General features: G+C 36.5%; 1 protein-coding gene across 20 annotated transcripts in view; it reads left to right on the forward strand.

Moving 5' to 3' along the window:
* The first annotated feature begins 14173 nt into the window (after window positions 1-14173).
* Window positions 14174-20903, forward strand: part of TSGA10 (testis specific 10) — a 121740-nt gene continuing 115010 nt past the window's right edge. For 3 of the 20 annotated variants that reach the window (XM_016424854.2, XM_056808663.1, XM_056808660.1), the window contains exon 1: window positions 14174-14342. The gene's annotated coding sequence lies outside the window, so the exon portion shown is untranslated. Of the gene's footprint in view, window positions 14343-14395; window positions 14882-20903 lie in introns of those variants that run through there. The other 17 variants (XR_471242.3, XM_016424848.2, XM_016424852.2 and 14 more) reach the window with 12 other exon arrangements.

The raw sequence follows: 20903 nt of genomic DNA on the forward strand, positions 1-20903 counted from the left end.
AATTACTTGCCAGGCATGCTTAAGACATAATATAAAACTGAAATTAATGTGTTGTCATTGTTCTCATATACAAATATAGAATGAAATTATTACTACTCATTTATCAATATTTAGGTTTTTCCTGGCTGGAAGACTGTTAAGTTCTTTTTTTTTTTAATTTTAAAAAATGTTTATTTTGTAACTTTTAAAAAAATTTTTGTTCCAAATCCTTTCCCTCCTTTACCCTTTGAAAAGTCAAACAATATAACAATTATAGGTGTGAAATCACTCCAAACATATTTCTATATTAGTCATATTTTTTAAAGCAAGAAAAATAAAGTGAAAAAATTATACTGAAATTTCTGCACAGAAATTGTCTCTCTGGACATCATGAGTCCTTTGGAATTGTCTTAGATCATAGTCTTGATGAGAGTAGCCAGTCTTTCACAGTTGAGTTCAGCATTATAACATTGTAACTGTACATAATGATCTCCCAGTTCTTTTCACTTCAGATTGCATCAGTTCATATAGTTTTTGCCATGTTTTTCTGAAATCACCCTCTCCTCCACTCATACCATTTAAAAAAAAACAATTCCAACAACAGGGAAATGGGTTCGAGTCAAGAACACATGTGATAACCAGTGGAATCATGCGTCGGCTATGGGAGAGGGAAAGGGGGGGGGGAGGAGGAAAAGAAAATGATCTTTGTTTCCAGTGAATAATGTATGAAAACGACCAAATAAAATAATGTTTAAATAAAAATAAATAAAGATAAGAAAGTTGGGTCATTAAAAAAAAACAACAACCTTTACCTTCTACCTTGGAACCAAGGTCACACTGCTGGGAAGTGTCTCAGGCCACATTTGAACCCAAGACCTCCTGTCTCTAGGCTGGACTCTCAATCCACTGAGCCACCCTGCTGCCCCCCACCCCATATTATTTCTTATAGTACAATAGTACTCTATCACAATTGTATGCCATAACTTTTCCCTTCATTTCCAGTACTTTGCTACCTCAAAAGAGCTGCTACTAATGTGTTCTCCCCATATTTCCTTTTTTTCTTTCATCTCTTTGAGATCTATAGACCTAGCAATGGTATTGCCCAGTTAAGAAGGAAGGCAATTTTATAGCCACTTGAGTAGAGTTACAAATTGTTCTCCAGAATGGTTGGAACAATTTATTATTCCACCAGCAGTTTATTAGCGCACCTATTTTTCCCTCATCCCCTCCAGCATTTGTCATTTCTGAGATCTAAGAGTTGTTTTAATTTGCCTATCTCTAATAAAAAATGATTGAGTATTTAAAAAATATGACTACAAACAGCTTTGATTTCTTCTTCTGAAAACTGTTTACATCCTTTTTTTGTCTATTTATCAATTGGGGAATGACTTATTCTCATAAATTTGATTGTTTTTTTGAGAAATGCTTTTTGAGATATTTAAGAAATAATGTCTTTATCAGAGAAATTTGCTATACATTTCTTTTATATTAATTACTTCATTGTTTATGGTGCCTTTTAGCACAATGTAGTTTTTCCCCTGCTTATCTCTTTAATTAGGTCAATTTTTGCTTTTACTTCACCTGAAGCATATTAGATTCTGCTCTAGGCCTTTAGTTTAACTTGTGGATGTGCCTTTCTGCTTCAAGTGTGTCTCTTGTAACATATTGTTGGATTTTTATTTCTAATCCATTCTGCTATCCACTTCTGTTTTATGGGTGAGCTCATCCCTTTCATATTCACAATTATGATGACTAATTATGCATTTTCCTCTATCCTATTTTCTTCTGTTTCTTCCACTCTTTTTTTTTTGTCATTTCTCTCTTCAAAAGTCTGTTTCAATTTAAACTACTGCCTTCCTTATTATCCCTCCATCACCTTTCTTTTCATCCTTTTCCCTTCCCATTTCCTTCTTGGGAGTAAATTACATTTCTATACACAAATGAGTGTGTGTTTGTGTAAGTGTGTATGTTTATGTACACAAACACACACTGAGATATCCATTCTTCCCTCTTTGAGCGAGTTCTAATAAATGAGGTTCAAGCATTGTGCACTCCATTTCCCTCTCCATTGTAAAAAGCTCTTCCTTGCAATCCCTTTTATCTAAGAAAGTTTTTTTCACTCGATCTCTCCTTTCCCCATTCTAACTAGTGCATCCTTTTCTTACTCCTTCATTTTTTTGGAGACCATTCCAACATAATTTACTCACATGCATGCCCCATGTCTGTGTAAACTCCTTTTAACTGTCATAATAATATAAAGTTCTTAGGAATTATGTGTATCATCTTCCCATACAGGAATGTAGGGAAAGTAAACAATTTAGCTTTATTGAATCCCTTTTTAATACTTCCTTAAAATCTTGTGTTTGAATGTCAGTTAAAAAAAATTTTTTTTTAAACCCTTACCTTCTGCCTTAGAATCAATTGATTCTAAGGCAGAAGAGTGGTAAGGGGTAGGCAATGGGGGTTGTGTCTTGCCCGGGATGACACAACTAGGAAGTGTCTGAGGCCAGATTTGAACCCAGGACCTCCTGTCTCTGGGCCTGGCTCTCAATCCACTGAGCCACCCTGTTGCCCCCTGAATGTTTTTATTCAGCTCTAGTCTTTTCCTCAGTAATGCCTGAAAGTCCTCTCTTCCTTTGAATATCCATTTCCCCCAACCCCACCCCCCATGAAGGATTGCCCTCAGTTTTGCTGGTTAGATTATTATTGGTTGTAATCCTAGATCCTTTGCCTTCCAGAATCCTTCAACTTTTTAAGTGTAGAATTTAAATCTTGTGTGATCTTGACCGCGGCTCCATGATATTTGAATTTTTTTTTTCCTGTCTGCTTGAAATATTTTCTCTTTGACTTGGGAACTCTGGAATTTGGCTATTATTTCTCTATGAGTTTTCATTTTGGAATCTTTCAGGTGGTGATTGGTAGATTTTTTCAGTTTCCATTTAGTAAAATCAAAGTAGTTTTCCTTAACAGTTTCAGGTAGTTTAATAATTCTTAAATTATCTCTTTGGTATATTTCTCAGGTCAAGTGTTTTTCTAGAGGATAGTTCACATTTTCTACTTTTTTTCATTCTTTTGATTTTGTTTTATTGTTTCTTGATGTCTCATGGAGTCTTAGTTTCCACTTGTCCGATTCTAATTTTTAAGAAATTATTTTCTTCAATGAGATTTTGTATCTCTTTTTCCATTTGGCCAATTCTAATTTTTAAGGAGTCCTTTGTACTTCAGTTAATTTTTGTAAAAATCTTTTTTACTATTAAGCCAATTCCATTTTTAAGATGTTATTTTCTTCAATATTTTTTCATATCTTTTTCTGTTTGCTCATTTTTCCAGTCTCTTTCTTGACTTTGAATGTTATGTTAAAGTTGGGTTCCACTCACCTGAGTGCTGGGAGGCACTATCTCAAGCTTCAGGCTTTTTGAAGCTGCTGTTTTTAGAGATGGTTCTGGTATTCTGCAAGTTTTTAGGGGTTCCAGGGTAGTGACATGATGGAACTGGTATAATCAATTGCTCTTCTCATCTGTGTTCTGGTCTTTACCTAGGAAGGGCCCCTAGTTACCTGCAGCCTCAAACATTATAGTTTCTCTTTGCTTTAGAATTGTAATTGGGGAATTTGCTCTTGTGACCAACCCCCAGCACTCCACTTTGCCTTGGCACTGCAATCTAGAACCTTTTTGGGAAAAAGTTGCCAATCAGTGACAGCTGTACCTAGTGCCAGCAAAGCACTTCCTGTAAACTCTTTCTGACCAATTGTCTGACTCCCTTACTGTTTGAGTTGAGAGCTCCTGAAGGTGCTGTTGCTGTTATGGCTGCTGTTACCACATAATGTTTATTGTTTCCAGACATGATTCCACCCCAGTGTCACAGACTTCTCTGGCTGACTTCCCAAGTTTTCTTATGCTGGAAAAATGCCTCACCTCAGTCTTATGTTGGCTCTGCTGCTCCAAAATTACATTTAAGGTGTTATTTTAAAGCATTTTGGAGGGGACTTTTGGGAAAAGTTCAGCTGTATGGATGTTCCTATTTGCCATCTTGACTCAGGTTTCATGAATTCTTCTCAAAGGTTTTTTCTTTGTTTTATTTAATGCACACAAACCACCAACTGTTAATCTCAAGTCACTTCAGAAAGTAGCAAGATGGCACACTTTATAATCCTGATGGGCATTGATTCTTATTATAAAATCCTTTATTCATTCAAAAGATATTTATTGAGCAATTACTATATGGAAAACAGTGTACTAAATTTTATGCAGTATACAAACAGCGATTCCTGTACTCAATGAATTTATAGTATGGTAAATAAGTTACATCATATCTTAATATTCTAATCTTATTTCATGCAGAAATGATATGCAACTATTTTTGAAATCTTTTTCTTTCTTTTTGGACAGAAGAGTAGAAAGGACTAGGCAATGGGGGTTAAGTAACTTGCTGAGGATAACACAGCTAGGAAGTATCTGGGGCTAAATTTGAATCCAGTTCCTCCTGACCCCTGGCATGGCTCTCAATCCATTGTGCTACCTAATTGCTCCTATTTTTCAAAAATTTCAAGTAAGACTTTAGCCTTGAAAAACCTATTTTTCTAAATATGTTGATGAGAAGATGGATACTATAAATAAAAGAGAATATTAGAATTAATATTCAGTATTTTCAAAACATTGAGACCAACTAAGATTAAGTCCATTTTAAGCCATTACACCAAAGAACAAAAATAAATCACTAAAGTCACTTTAGAATTCCTCAGTGAGTTAAAACGTCAGGGAGGTAACTCCTTGGGTACAATTTACCTGATCATAAATATTTAAAAAACAATCTTTACAGACACTATTTCTGGGTTGAACTAAAGAATCACTTTCAACATAATTTGTTTGGTATTCTAGAAGTTTCTTCTTAAATAATGTCTACTAAAATATTCAATATTTCTTATAATATGCCTAGGACTTTGGGAAAATGACAAGCTACACATAACTGATGTTAAAAGTTTATTTCAAACAGCTGAAGTTCTTAAGAGATTACATTAAAATTCATCACAAATATGAAAACCCTTCCTATGACTATTTTAAAATCTGTGAATAAAATAAGAATGAATGGAGAAGAAAGAGAATTTTATATAGACCTATTAAAAAAACTGACAATGTCATCCTTGCCCATTGGATAGCAAGAGACCTTGGAATAAGAAATACTTGGGTTCATGTCCTATCCTTGACAAATGTTATGAGTCTCAACTAGAAAAGTCAGGTACATCCCCAGAACCTCAGGAATGCAGAAACAGACCAGGTAGAGTTCTCCACATAAGTGAAGTTATGAAAAAAGCTTCAAACATTGTATCACCTCATCAAATCAATGTTTACATTTATTGAAGAGTAGTTTTATGGCATTTTAACCATAAAAGAATAGGATTCTGAGTACTGTATAATGTCCAGCACATAATATGAGCTTAATAATTATTTATAGATTGATAAATTTAGATCTGAATCAAACAAAATTTGGACAGATTTGTGATTTGTGAAATATTTATTTTCAAGGGATTATAGGTTAAGAAATGGAAAAGATGTTGGAAATAATCTAGTCCAGTATAGTCATTTTATAGATATATTAACAGTCCCAGAAATATTATATAGGTGGCATGTATTTTGTTAAAGTTTTGAAATTTGACTTTCCCTCTGTTAGGCACTTAGCTTTAAAAAAATTCCCCCTTGTCATAAAAATAGTATAATACTTGACACAAGCTATTAAAATTTTAAGTTAATTCTGGTTCTGCTTTCTGACATCTTTTTACTTACAAGAAATAAATAGCTTTCTCAATCAGATCAGGAATGAAACAAGGATGCCCATTATCACCAGTATTATTCAATATTGTATTAGAATTGCTAACAATAACGATTAAGAGAAGAAACATAAACTGAAGCTATCAGAATGATGAATGAGATAATAAAACTATCTCTTTTTTTGTGGCAGATGATATGATGATGTACTTGGAAAATCCCAGATTCAATTTAAAAAGCTAATTGAAACAATTAAAAATCTTAGCAAAGTAACAGGATAAATAAACCCACATAAACCATCAGCATTTCTATATACCACCAACAAAGTCCTGCAAGAAGAGATAGTAAGAGATATCTAATTTAAAATAACCCAGACAGCATAAAATATTGGGGCTATAGCTGCCAAGACAAATCCAGGAACTACATGAACAGAATTATAAAACATTTTTATACAAATAAAGTCATATTTAAATAACTGGAGAAATATTAATTATTCTAGTGGGAAGAGCCAATATAATAAAAATGACAATTCTAACTAAACTAATCTACTTAATGTCATTCCAATTAAATCATCAAAAAACTATCTTACTAATATGGAAAAAAATAACAAAATTCATTTGGAAGAATAAAAGGTCAAGAATATGAAAGAAATTAATAAAAAAAGAAAGGAAGTCTAACAGGATCAGATCTTAAAGTATATCATAATGTACATAATATGTGTTATATATTATGTAGAATATATAATAAGATGGTAATTATCAAAACTATCTGGTACTTCCTAAGAAAGAGGTGGATCAAAGGAAGAGAGTAGACATATAATACATAGCAGTAAATGATTATAGCAACCGTGTTTGATAAATGTAGATTCAAGTTTTTGGGATAAGAATTTACTATTTGGTAAAATTATTGGGAAAACTGGAAAGCTGTCTGGTGGAAATTAGGTACAGATCAATATCTTCTATAACTTACCAAGACAAGATCAAAATGGATACAGTCCTAGATATAAAGGATTATATCATAAGCAAATTAGAAGAACATGGAAGGGGCAGCTGGGTAGCTCAGTGGATTGAGAGCCAGGCCTGGAGAGGGGAGGTCCTAGGTTCAAATGTGGCCTCAGACACTACCTAGCTGTGTGACCCTGGACAAGTCACTTGATCCCTATTGCCTAGCCCTTATCACTCTTCTGCCTTGGAGCCAATACACAGTATTGGCTCTAAGACAGAAGGTGGGGGTTTAAAAACAACAACAAGGAAACTTTCAATTTTTATGGATAGAAGAATAAACAAGAGAGCACTGTGAAATATAAAATGGATAATTTTGATTAAAATTAAAAAGGTTTTGTACAAATAAAAGAACATGACCAAGGTTGAAAAGAAAGCAGGAAAGTGGGAAAAAACATTTTATAGACAGTTTCTTGTATCAAAGTCTTATATCTCAAATATATAGAGAACTTTGTCATACTTATAAGATATATATCAATTATATCAATTCCCCAATTGATAAAGGATTAAAGGATATGAATGGGCAGTTTGGGTATGAAGAAATTAAAGCTATATATAGTCAAATGAAAAAAAGTTCCAAATCATTATTAAAGAAATGCAAATTAAAGCTATTAGTTATTATTATTTCCCTTCCCCCAACTATACCCTAGTCTTTATGACTCCTTGAGGGTCATTCTATTCTAACCACTACTACAACAACCATGACAGTACCTTCAGAGGAAAACATCAGCCCAAGTCCCAGATCCCCTAGTGGCCAGCTGATCAGACTGGTCAGTGAATGAGAGCCCACCATTTTTGTTTTGGATTAGTTGCATAGGATAAGCTACTTTCTTCCCAAACCTACACTTGGTCTAAACTTCTCTATTCTTGTCAAGGGGATCCCCTTTCTTCTAGTCACTCAGGTTCACAACCACATTTCCTCACTCTTACTCCTCTCACAGGTCCAATCAGTTGCCATATTTTGATTCTTTCTTCACAGCATTTCTACTCCTTTCTGTGAATTCATAGAAACTATCCTCATCAGTTTGTGTCCATAGTATTATAATAGCTTCCTATTTGGTTTTCCTGTGGCAGGTTTCTCTCTACTCTAATACATCTTCCACCTGGCCACCAACATGATTTTCTGAAAGTGCAAACCTGATCATGCCACCCCCAGTCATATACCCCTATTCATTATTTTCCAGTAACTCCATATAATCTATTAGTCATTTCAAGTTAGATAACCAGTAGACATTTTAAACTTAAAATGTCTAAAACTGAACTTATTATCTTTCCCCCAAGCCCTCTCCTCTTCCAAACTTTGCTATTGTCTTCTTTAATCTATTCTCCCTCCTACCACTCCCCACTTTCTTTTAGCCCCTACCCATCCTACTTCCTTGTCAAGATAAATTTCTATACCCAAATGTGTACATACATGTGTTGTTCCCTCTTTAAACAAATCAGATGAATGAGATTCAAGTGTTGCCTAGTTTCACCAATTTTCCCTCTTTTGTAAAAACTTTTCCTTGTACACCTATTTTATGTGAGATAACTTCCCCCATTCTTCCTTGAGGGGAGTAGTCAAAGAAGGAAATGATAGTTTTAATTGAAGATTAAATGATTCTTGTTCTGAAATACCAACCCAAACTATCCTTTAATATATTATAACTTTTTTCTCTCAAAATTTGTCCAAAAGTAACTTAGAATAATTTATTTATTTAATTATTTATTAGATGTCTCTGGACAGGGAGAAATTGATAGTAAAAGTTATAATGGTGGGGACTTCAATGTATCTCTTTCAAATCTAGATAAATAAAACCCAAAAATAAATAAGAAAGAAGTTAAAGAACTGAATAGAATTTTAGAAAAGTTAAAGTTGATAAATCTCTCCTAGTTAGGTCTATGCCCGTTTGGATATTTCTCTAAGGAATGCTTTGATTTAAAATAATGTTAAATTAATTTAAAAAAGATGTTTCTGGCAATTTTATATCAAAACATAGAGTACAGTAATAATATTTTTCTTTGATACTTTCATAGTCTAATTAGCTATATTTATATTTCACCAGGAAATGCTCATTTGTATCACTGACCCCTTATCTGAAAAATAACAAAAACAGGGCTGTTACCTAACAACCATTTAATATTTATTGGTTGCCAAATAAATATTTTGAATTATTAAATGCTACAAAATAGGCATGATCACATGTAAAATTAAGTACAAACTTTTGCATGAAAAAACTAATGCAGTTAGTCTAAGAAGAGAAGTTATCAATTTGAAAAATCTTTGCATCAAATATCTACATTTTATAAAATGTTTAAGATAAATAGAGAATAAGCTAAAAGTCAAAGTACATGAACAGTTTTTAGTGGAAGAAATGCAAATGACTAACAATCATATGAAAAAAATGCTCCAAATGATAAGAGAAATGAAACTGCTAAGTTTTCACCTTCCACTTATCAACTTGACATAGAATATAAAAAGCAGATAGATATCATAGGGATGGCAGTGAGAAAACTTGGAACACTACCACACTATTAATGGAATTATTCAATTTGACAAATATTAAGCTTCTACAAGCATCAGCACTTTTGGTAGGCAATAGGAATATGACAAAATAAAAACAATTCCTAGCCTCAGGAAGCTTACAATCTTTTAATTGAATTTGTTGATGCAATCCAGGGACAGGGACTGGGGTTACCCCTCACATCAAAAAGTGTGCTGATAAATGTTTTAAGAATTGACTTTGGTACTAACAACAAAGCAATGGGTTCAAATCAAGAAAACATCTAATGCCCAGTGGACTTACGCGTCGGCTATGGGGGGTGGGGGGAGGAAAAGAAAATGATCTATGTCTTTAACGAATAATGCTTGGAAATGATCAAATAAAATATATTTAAAAAAAAAAAAGAATTGACTTTGGACTCATTTGGACTATTTAGTGCCATACCCATGGAACTTCCAAAAAATTTTTTTACTGATTTAGAAAAAACCATAACCAAGTTCATTTGGAAGAACAAAAGATCAAGGATATCCAGGGAAATAATGAAAAAAAAATACAAAGGAAGGGGGCCTTGCAGTCCCAGATCTTAGACTATATTATAAAGCAACGATCACCAAAACAATCTGGTACTGGCTAAGAGACAGAAAGGAGGATCAGTGGAATAGACTGGGGGCAAGCGACCTCAGCAAGGCAGTATATGACAAACCCAAAGATTCCAGCTTTTGGGACAAAAATCCACTATTTCATAAAAACTGCTGGGAAAATTGGAGGACAGTGTGGGAAAGATTAGGTTTAGATCAACACCTCACACCCTACACCAAGATAAATTCAAAATGGGTGAATGACTTGAACATAAAGAAGGAAACTATAAGAAAATTAGGCAAACACAGAATAGTATACACGTCAGACCTTTGGGAAGGGAAAGACTTCAAAACCAAGCAATACTTAGAAAGAGTTACAAAATGCAAAATAAATAATCTGGAATACATCAAATTAAAAAGCTTTTGTACAAACAAAACCAATGTAACTAAAATCAGAAGGGTAGCAACAAATTGGGAAACAATCTTCATAAAAACCTCCAACAAAGGTTTAATTACTCAAATTTACAAGGAACTAAATCAATTGTACAAAAAATCAAGCCATTCTCCAATTGACAGATGGGCAAGGGACATGAACAGGCAGTTCTCAGCCAAAGAAATCAAAACTATTAATAAGCACATGAAAAAGTGCTCTACATCTCTTATAATCAGAGAGAAGCAAATCAAAACAACTCTGAGGTATCACCTCACACCTAGCAGATTGGCTAACATGGTAGCAAAGGAAAGTAATGAATGCTGGAGGGGATGTGGCAAAGTGGGGACATTAATTCATTGCTGGTGGAGTTGTGAATTGATCCAACCATTCTGGAGGGCAATTTGGAACTATGCCCAAAGGGCACTAAAAGACTGTCTGCCCTTTGATCCAGCCATAGCACTGCTGGGTCTGTACCCCAAAGAGATAATGGACAAAAAGACTTGTACAAGAATATTCATAGCTGCGCTCTTTGTGGTGGCCAAAAATTGGAAAATGAGGGGATGCCCTTCAATTGGGGAATGGCTGAACAAATTGTGGTATATGTTGGTGATGGAATACTATTGTGCCAAAAGGAATAATAAAGTGGAGGAATTCCATGGAGACTGGAACAACCTCCAGGAAGTGATGCAGAGCGAAAGGAGCAGAACCAGGAAAACATTGTACACAGAGACTGATACATTGTGGTACAATCGAAGGTGATGGACGTCTCCATTAGTATCAATGTAATGTCCCTGAACAATCTGCAGGGATCTAAAAAATACTACCCACAAGCAGAGGATAAACTGTGGGAGTAAAAACACCGATGAAAAGCAACTGCTTGACTACAGGATTGGAGGAGATAAGACTGAGGAGAGACTCTAAATGAACACTATAATGCAAATTCCAACAACAGGGAAATGGGTTCGAGTCAAGAACACATGGGATAACCAGTGGAATCATGCATCGGCTATGGGAGAGGGAAAGGCGGGGGGGGGGGGGGGGGGGGGGGGGGGGGGGGAGGAAAAGAAAATTATCTTTGTTTCCAGTGAATAATGTTTGGAAATGACCAAATAAAATAATGTTTAAAATTAAAAAAATTAAATTTAATTAAAAAAAAAAAAGAATTGACTTTGGCAGGGGAGGTGGGGGGGGGGGAGTTTAATCTGCATTATTAACATTTCCCCACTATTTAAGTGTATACAGTCAACAAAACAATCAAGCTTTGATTTGTAACATTTGGATTTCCAAGGTGTAAATGCTTACATTGAAAATTTTAAAATTGGCTACTATAAACTGGTTCCAGGACATCCCAGTTCTTATCTCTCTTCTGATCATTTTTGCTGGCTTTCCCCAGTGCCCGGAAATCTCTCCCTTCTCATTTCAGCCTCTTGAATTCCCTGGCTTTCAAGTTTTCTATAAAGTCTATTGCAAAAAGCCTTTTCCAGTCCTTAATGTTAGTACTTTTCCTCTGGGATTATTTCCAATTATCCCATGCATATTTACATACAGTTTGCCTGTTATTTCCCACATTTCGTCCTCTTTGAGGGCAGGGACAGTTTTTATTCTTCTTTATATCCACAGCCCTTAAGCACAGTTTCAGGAACTTAGTAGATGCTTAATAAATGCTATACTTTCAGAATTCTACTCTAATCATGCTATATTTACTGAGCACATAACTAGAGAGTAATGATGAAAAGAAAATTCCTATAACAGAACATTCATAGAAGCACTGTTTTTGGTAGAAAACAATAAGAAACAAACTAGGTCTGGCTGAATACATTGTGGTGTATGAAAGTAAATGTAATACTGTATTATATCAGAGGAACAAGAACTATGAGAAACTCAGAACCATGAGGAAAATTGTACAAAGTGATACAAAGCAACTAAAGTAGTTCTAAGAGAATATATCCAATGACTGCAATAATGTAAATGACAATATTAAAACTTTCAGACTGCTGATCTTAATGAACAATCTCTCCGGAGAACCAATAACAAAATATATTTCTCTCCCTCAGTAGAGAGGTGGGGACTCATGTTGTGAAGTGATAATACACTCATATGGCATCATATTCAGTTGGCTGTGTTGACATTTTTGTTTAAATGTTTTTCATTGTTACAAGGAAGGATTCTATGAGTAGGAAGTTAAGGTGAAATGACAAGTATAAAAACAAAACATAATAGTAATGGGGGAAGACCCCTATCTGTTGGACTAAGGTTTTTCCCCAAAGAGACAAATCCATCTGAACTGGCAAGCCCCAGTTCAGAAGATCTGGGGTATGTCCATGATGACCTGGGTTACACTGGGGAAAAAAAGACTAAGAAAAAAAATTACACATACATACATAATACATATATAACACATATTCAATAAGATTATGGAGAAACTGAAAAATTTTGAATTAAGTTGAAAATATATGAAGCATCTATATTATAATAAGCACTTCTTTAGAAACATCCTACAGAAAAGATGTTCATATCCAGTTGTAAAACCTGCCATAAAAATCATTACCCACCTTTCTAAAATACGAATTATCAGTCTCTTCGAGATGTGACCTGATTTTTAAAATAGGAAGTTTTGAGTTGTTTCAACATACACTCCGAAGAAAACTTAGACATCATCCCAGCTGTAAAAAAAAAAAGAAAAGAAAAGAAAAAAGAAAGAGAAACGAAAAGAAAAAGAAAAAAGGATAGGGGAGAGGAACCACGATGATTCAAATATTGTTTCTGTTACTTAAGAAGTAACGCATTTACTTCCCCAGATCATTCTTTGGAAGGCAAATAGGCCAACCTTGTCTTCTTTCTCTCCGCAAAGGATTACTTTTGCCATTTAAGATAATCAATTAACATGCGAATCAGTTTCCACAGTGCCAAAGCTACCACTATAATAGACTGGATTGAGAGAAGGCATAATTACTAGATATTAAAACAAGGAAAGCACAGATGTCTTTTTTTTCCTCTAGCAGTCTGTAACAAGAGATCAAGACATTCTCCTCCACCCCGCTTAAAAAAAAAAGAAAGGGTCAGCATTTTCCGTTCACATACAGGTACTGCATTCAAGAAACGAGGATGGAAAAGAGATTAAGTTTTCTGCAGTCCTCTGTGTTCCAGCCACAGGGAAATTGGAGGAGAAATAGCAGAAACCTAAACTTTCGCTCTTGGCTCGGACAGCCTCCCACCCCGGGCGTCTCTGAATTGATCTTGGTCCCACTGGATTTCAGGGTTTGGGAAGGACATGAGTTCTTCGGCGAAGGAGCGGAACAGAAGAAAAGATAGCAGCTTTTGAATCACGACAGCCGGGCGCACTCCCCGGGGTGTTTCTAGGGTCTAGACTGTCGGCTCCTTAGGATCCCGCAGGAGCCACGGCTGGAAACCTCAAGAGGTTCCGTAGCGCTCAGCAGGAGCCAGGCTGGGGCCGAAAAAAGAATGTCCACCGATGTCCACCAGGAGGAATAACGGACGAAACCTACTCTCTAGATTAGTGTCTTGTAGATTTAAAAACAATCACTGCCCCAGAGCGCGGGAGAAATAAAGAATCAAGCCAAAGTGGCCACAATTGACCTGGAAAGGACAAATACAGCGGGTGTTCCAAGGGGCGTAGACCGGGGAGTAGAAATTATCAGGGCGCGCATGCGCGTTCTTCTCAGGTGAGGTGACGAACCCGAGGGAGCCTACCGTGGCAGGTGAAGAAGCCTAGTGAAGTGAGGAAAAGGGCGCGTGTCTGGTTACTAGGAGACCAGATGCTGGAGTCGGGAAGGAGGGAGGGGGCAGCTGTAGAACTACAGCAGGGAAGCTGAATGGGGGGTGCTGGAGCGAAGGAGGAAGCGCGGGCACGCGCACTAGCGGTGCCAAGGGAAAGAGTGACTAGGGGATCGAGGGAGCAAGCTCGTTGGAGGGCGGGTGAGCAGGTATACGTCGCTTGGTGTGTGTGCGTGGCTGACAGCGTGCCTCTTAGTAAGTAGGCGTACGAGCGCTAGAGGATCGACCCCCGTCGAGTGCACGCGGGCCGCGGGAGTGAGACGGAGCGAGGGCACCTACCGCGGCCGAGGAGGAGGAAGAGCCCCCCGCAGGTACAGAGGCGTGTGGGCGGAGTCTAGCTCGGTCGGGCGGTTAGCGCCGCCTCCTTCCCGCCCTGTCCTCCGTCCTGCCTCCTTTTTCCCTTCTTCCCCTTTCCTCTTCGCCCGCTGGTAGGGACCTGGTTGAGTTGGATGTTGGGGAGGGCGAGGAGGAGGAGGAGGAGGAAGAAGAAAAAAAAGAGGAGGAATTGGAAGGGGTAAAGGGCTTGGCCTGCGCCGCGGCCTGCGGGGATTAGCTGGGCCGAGGTTTCGAGTTCTGACCCGAGAGGGAATGAGGATGAGAAGAAACCAAGTGGCCTTCCTTCTACCCCTACTCCCAACCCCCCTTACCTCTCTTGCTCAGGACTTGGGGAGGAGAGAGTAGGGGGCAGGGCGGGAGGAAGGAAAGGAGGAGGTCCGAGGGGAGGCTCCTGTTTCGGGCTTCTGGCAGCCGGGGCCAAGGCCAGTTCCTATGGTGACCGCTTCACTTTTTCCCCCAGTCTCTTGTTTGGCTGTTGGGAGTACTGCTCTAGTAGGAGCGCTTTTGGGAAGAGGTGAGAGCTCAGAGGTGGGGGCGCGGGGATTCCGGAACCTTTTTCTTTTCTTTATGCTCCTGGTCGCTTCTCCCACCCAGGCCCCTTTTTCTGAAAGTTGGAGGAGATTGGGTCTCCTGTTAGATATAGAGTTTGTTCGGGTGCATGAAAAGGGGACGCTCTGAGGAATTAAAATTTTAAGTACTGAAAAGCAAGGTTAGGAGGTGCTGGTTTTCTTTCTGAAAAAGTGTATAAAATTTAAATTGAATGAAATCTCGGGGGTGGGGCGGGGTCTTAGCTCTGGTACCTTTTGGGGAAGATCTTTACCACCATTTGGTTAGACCACTACCACCCCATAGACTTTGCTTAGGGAGCTAGGAACCCAGTAACTTCTCCCCCCCCCCCCCATTAGCTTCCTGGCCGTCGATTGTTTTCCATATTTTGTGCATTTTAAACTTTAATGTCTTGGTTCATCTATAGAAATAAACAGTCTAACAAAGCTGACTTGTTTGCCTGAAAAAGAGCTGTTATAAAGTTGTCACCCTTATTCATGCCACACCTCTCTCCGATAAAATTATATGTTGCCTCTATTTTAACTAATATTACAAAACAGTCATAACTAAGAATAAGTAGAAATATATGCGTTGTGTGCGGTTTTAACTATTAATTTTAAATCTAAATTTTAGACTACGGGTTGAAAACATTGCTCTCTCTATGCTCAAGATGTTTATCTTGATATTTAATGTGATGATATTGCTTTTTACCCGAGAATGTGTTTGGGGCTCCATTACTTGATTTTAAGGTCCGACATATTTAGTAAAAAATTTTTGATTCAGCAATCAAACTGCTAAAAAATGGTTAGATTTAGGCAATACTTTTTACTAAAGAAAAGTAGAGCATTTAGTGCAGGCAGGGAGTAGCAGTGTTACTTGGAAAAAGCTAGGACCAATATTGGAATTAAGACTTTAATAATAATATTTTATATATGTGTAGACGTTGTATCATCCCCATTTTTCATATGAGGAAATTAAAGCTCAGATCCCTTAGTAACGCCCCAAACACAAGACTAGACTAGCACAGCCAAGGCTGGAGTTTGTGCCTTGGGACTGAAAGTTAAGTGCTGTTCTATACCCTGAAACAGCTTCTTGGTGTTCTGACTTGTAAAACGAGATATAAATGTGAGTCTGTATATAATTTTTCTTTTTCTTTTTTGTCCAGACTTGTGATGTCATTAGAGTAGGCAGCTCAGGATTTTGAAATTTCTTACAAGGATGGCAGTGCAGTTTTATTTATCAACTACTATCAATTACCTATAAGTTTTAGAGTTGCCAAGGGCCTCTGAGAGGTTAAATAAGTGTCCTACTTGTCCTTGGATACACCACTATTTTTCCAGAACAGGACTTGAACTAAAGGACAACTTTATCCACTGTGCAATACTGCCTTTTATTATATAAATTGTAATGATGCAGTATATTTCCAAAGATTTATGATTTGTACCTTCAAATTGGCAATTCAACATATGAACCTGTTCTGTGGTAGGTTTTTTTTGGTTGACATTTATTTGAATAGTTTTACAGATTTTTTTTCTTTGTTGACACACTTTTTAGACTTCTGGTTTGTGGGAGGATTATGAAATTAGTATTTCCTATTGATAAAAATTAAGTACGTAGATAGAATTCCATTATAAACAAATTCTAAGGATCTGTTAATTTTTGTTTTGTACTTTTGCTATATTGACTATTGCTTGAAATACATGCACTGTTGTTTGGAGATCTTCAGGGATTAACTGTGAAAAGATAATAAAATTTGATTTAAATTCTGTGGAAGAAAAACAATATGCTAGTTTTTAGAAAAAATCTATGAGAAAAAGAAATTATTATTGTGTAAGTTCTGTTTAAAGGGAGAGGTTTGTTCTGATCTCTCCAACGAAATCATATTAATGATCTGAATTAACCAAACTAATTTTGATTCATATTAAGTAGTAATTGTAGAACAAAAGATGAAATTCCACATCCTTCTGTGGTATTTCTTAAGTGCTTACTTTGTATGCTAGATTCTGTGCTAAGTAGTAATGATAAAATAAAAAGAAAAAAACTGACCTTGAGGATCATATGTTCTAATAGGGAAAAAACACATATAAATCAGTATATGCAAGATAAATACAGAGTAGTTGAAAAGTAATGTTAAAAGAGATTGGACTAGCTGCTGGAGGCCTGGAAAGAGGCATGGGCAGATGGTCTTTGAAGGAAGACAGAGATTCTAAGATGTTGGGATGGAGAGCATTCCAAGCATTGGAGAATGCCTGTGCAAAGGCACTGAGATGGGATATGCAGTTTGAGAATGAGGAAAAACCAATAGGCTTGTATGGTGTGGGCACATATCAACTAAGTCTGACAGTACCGTATATATAGTGTTTCACAACCAGTCTTCCTTTGCAAGAAAAGTAGGGAAATACATTTTCTTGTCTCTCTTTGGACTTATAATTGCACAATATTCAGTTTCATTTTTTCTTGTTTTTTATTATGTTGTAATAATTGCCTTTGGATTTCCTGATTATCCTTGCAGTTTTCCCGTGGTTCTCTTAATTCTTCATATTCGTTATTTATTATGAAATAGTATGCTGTTACCTTCATATGCCCCAGTTTTTTTTAGCAACCACCTAGTTGATAGGAATTTATGTCTAGTTCTTCAATACTAGAAAAAATGCTGCTCTGAATACTTCGATATATACATGGCACCTTTCTATCATTGACTTCTATGGTATATATGTCTGGCAGTGGTATCTCTGTGTCTCCAGGTCAAGGGTTTTGCTACTGTACTTACTTTCTTAGCTTAATTACATATTTCTTACAGAATGGTTGGGTCAACTCATAGCATCACCAACAGTATATTTATATCATCATAAGATCATAGATTTAGAAGTGGAAGAAATATTAAGGGTCATCTAGTCCATTTGTATCAAACTCAAGTAGAATTAAAGGCCACTAGTCTGAACACTAGCCTTTTCAGCCGCATTTTGATTTACTTTTTAAATGGAATATTACATTTTGTTTTATTGTGTTTTTATTTATTTTGTTAAATATTTTCCAATTACATTTTCACCTGGTTTGAGCCACACTTGGGAGTGTTGTTGGCAGTCTATTTGACACCTCTAATTTAGTTTACCTTCCTTTCCCTCCTCTCATTTTACAAATCAGGAAACTAAGGCTATAGAGATTAAGTGACTTGCCCAAGTTGACAGAGATTTGAAATTGGGTCCTGTGACTCCAAATTCAACACTCCAAAATTCTTTCTTTGCTTGTTTTTTCCACCCTGCTTTCGTTATTCCCATCTTTTGAATGAATTAATTAAAAAGTATTTACTGAGCTCCTGCTATATGCCAAGCACTGTGTTAAGTACTGGCTATTTTTGCCCTCTTGGAGTTTACATTGTGATGGTGGAGACAACTCTTCTGATTGTGTTGGGAAGGAGTTTGTGTTTTAGAAGTAATCAGGATGGGGCTTTGAACCTTTCCCAAAGGTGTAAGTGTAGTGGTGATTGATTACAAAGAGAAATGGATTGAAAGGTCAGGGGACAGTCAAGATGAGGGTATGAGGTTCCAGGGACTGCAAAGCATAATGATTTAGCCCTTCCAAGGCAGCCTCTGGTCATACAGGAATATTTTTTATGAAAAAAGTGATGTTAGCTCAAATTAAAGGAAGCACTTCATTTATTTTTTTTAAACCCCTACCTTCTGTCTTAGCATCAATATGGGGTATTAGTTCTAAGGCAGAATAGAGGTAGCAGTGGAATAGAGGCTAGGCAGTGGGTGTTAAATGACTTGCCCAGGGTCACTAAGCTAGGAATTGTCTGAGGTCAGATTTGAACCCAGGTCCTCTTGTCTCTGGGCCTGGGTCTCAATTCTCTGTGCCATTCAACTGATCAAAAGGGAGCACTTCATACAAGCAGTCATAAACATGGAGTTTAATACCTGAAGACATGCATCAAGTCCATAATCCTGATCTTTCACCTCTGCTGAGAAGTTACGAGAACAGGGCTATGTTGCCTTATGCTGTGACTTTTATTTTCAAGCTTCCTAAGGAAGAGGAAATATGCTGCTTATTACTTGGTTTTCTGTATAGCCCGATCTCAAAATCATATTCATTATCATAGTTTGGTAGTATTTTCAGTCATAAATGAAAATATGACACAAAATCCCAATACAGATACCCCTTCTATATTGATTGCAACTTTCCTCATTGGGATTTCAATATATTGTGGGTCAGCATAAGAATAGGAGTTTTGCCCACAGACAAAATGTGAAAGCCAGCAGAGGACACAGGAAAAGTTTAGAAATTATAGCCTATGACCAAATATTTTACCCAAATTTTACAGTAAGGTAATGTAAACATTCCATGAAGGAAAAAAAATTTTAGATGATTTCCCTGGTACAAAGGAAGGGCCAAAATTTTTTGTGGGCATTTTCCAGATGATGGGGGGCTCCTTACCCCTAAGCCCTATGATATGGAAAGGATATCTGTAGTGTGGTAATTGGTAGAGATTTTGTTTTTTCATGATGGGCAAGCACTTATAGAATTGCCATTATAGAATTGGGTACCTGCCAACACTAAGGATGGCCTAGAGGGAACTTCTACCAGTTACAGAAATGTTAGGTGTCTCCCTCAGTGTTTTTGCCACCACAACTAATAGAGAGAAGAGAGAAGACAATCCACATAATTGTAGAAATGTGTCTCTTTCACCTCTTAGTACTGCTGCTTGGCCCTTAAACTTCTCTAAGGCATTCCCCAACTCGAAAATAACCTCATTGCCACTTCAAACCAGTACCTCATATGTATATAATATTTCTAGAATGTTTTTATTTTTTCATTTACCAAAAAACACCTTGTGCCACCATACAATTGGTTCAGGTCATAATGCTGCCAGTTGGCACCTCTTCCTTCACCCCTACATAGGTTTAAGCTTTTCTATGTTGAATCTGGGGCATATAACCTCTCCCTGAGGTGGTACACCCCTAGCCATACCAGTCCCCAGTATCCATAGACCTCTTTGTCTTCCTATGCCTACTTGGGCTGGGAAAATGATTCACTATGATTTTTTCCTTGGATTTCTCAATCAAGATTTGGTCTGATATATATTTTTTAAAAATCTATTTGAAGGAATATCTTAGAGGAGCTTGCTAGTACTTTTTCCTATTGTTTTGCCTTCTTGGCTCTGTCCTCTGTATATTTTTTCTTTTAATCCTTAACTTTGACTTGGTATCAATTCTAAGACAGAAGTGGCGAGGGTTATGTGATCAGTATTAAGTGATTTGTCCAGGGTCACACAACTAGGAAGTGCCAAAGATTTGAACCCAGGACCTCCGATCTCTAGTCCTGTGTCTTGATCCACTAAACCACCTAACTACCTCTCCCCCCAATATTCTTAATAAGGAATGTTGGATTATTGGTTGAATTGCAAATTGGTATAATCTTTTTAAAGAACAACATAAGTTTACTCCTTTCTCCATAGCTGCTTATAGTGTTTCCTCTCACTTAAATTTACTTAATTATTCTAATTAGTTAAATATTCCAAATCTAGTACACAAATTTAGAAATGATATAGGGAAGGATATATAAGATATCATAGGTATTAGGATCATAAAGTTATCTATTTAAAATGCATATTACCTTTTAATAAGACAGTGACAAAATTTTATATTTATGTCTTCTGAACTCTACCTTCTGAATTTTTCCAGATTCTATTGTTTCTGTTAGTATTACTCCTTTACTTGTTTATATTGTTGTTCTGATTTTTTTCACTTCCAAGAAGTCTTTTCCTATTTCTTTGTGTTCTTCATATTTGCCATTTCTTATTGTGCTTTAGTATTTCTGTGAAATATCTTTTATCTCATACCATACCTGGAACATGATAGGCCTTTAATAAATGTTTGGTTAATTAGTGTGTAGTGCAACATAGGAGTACTGGATAATAGGGAATAAACAATTTTGTAGCACTTTTTTGTATATTGGCAAATTGCTTTCTATAATGATTATCCTTGTTATTG

The sequence above is a fragment of the Monodelphis domestica genome, chromosome 8 (genome assembly GCF_027887165.1).
Source record: "Monodelphis domestica isolate mMonDom1 chromosome 8, mMonDom1.pri, whole genome shotgun sequence".
NCBI classification, from domain to species: Eukaryota; Metazoa; Chordata; class Mammalia; order Didelphimorphia; family Didelphidae; genus Monodelphis; species Monodelphis domestica.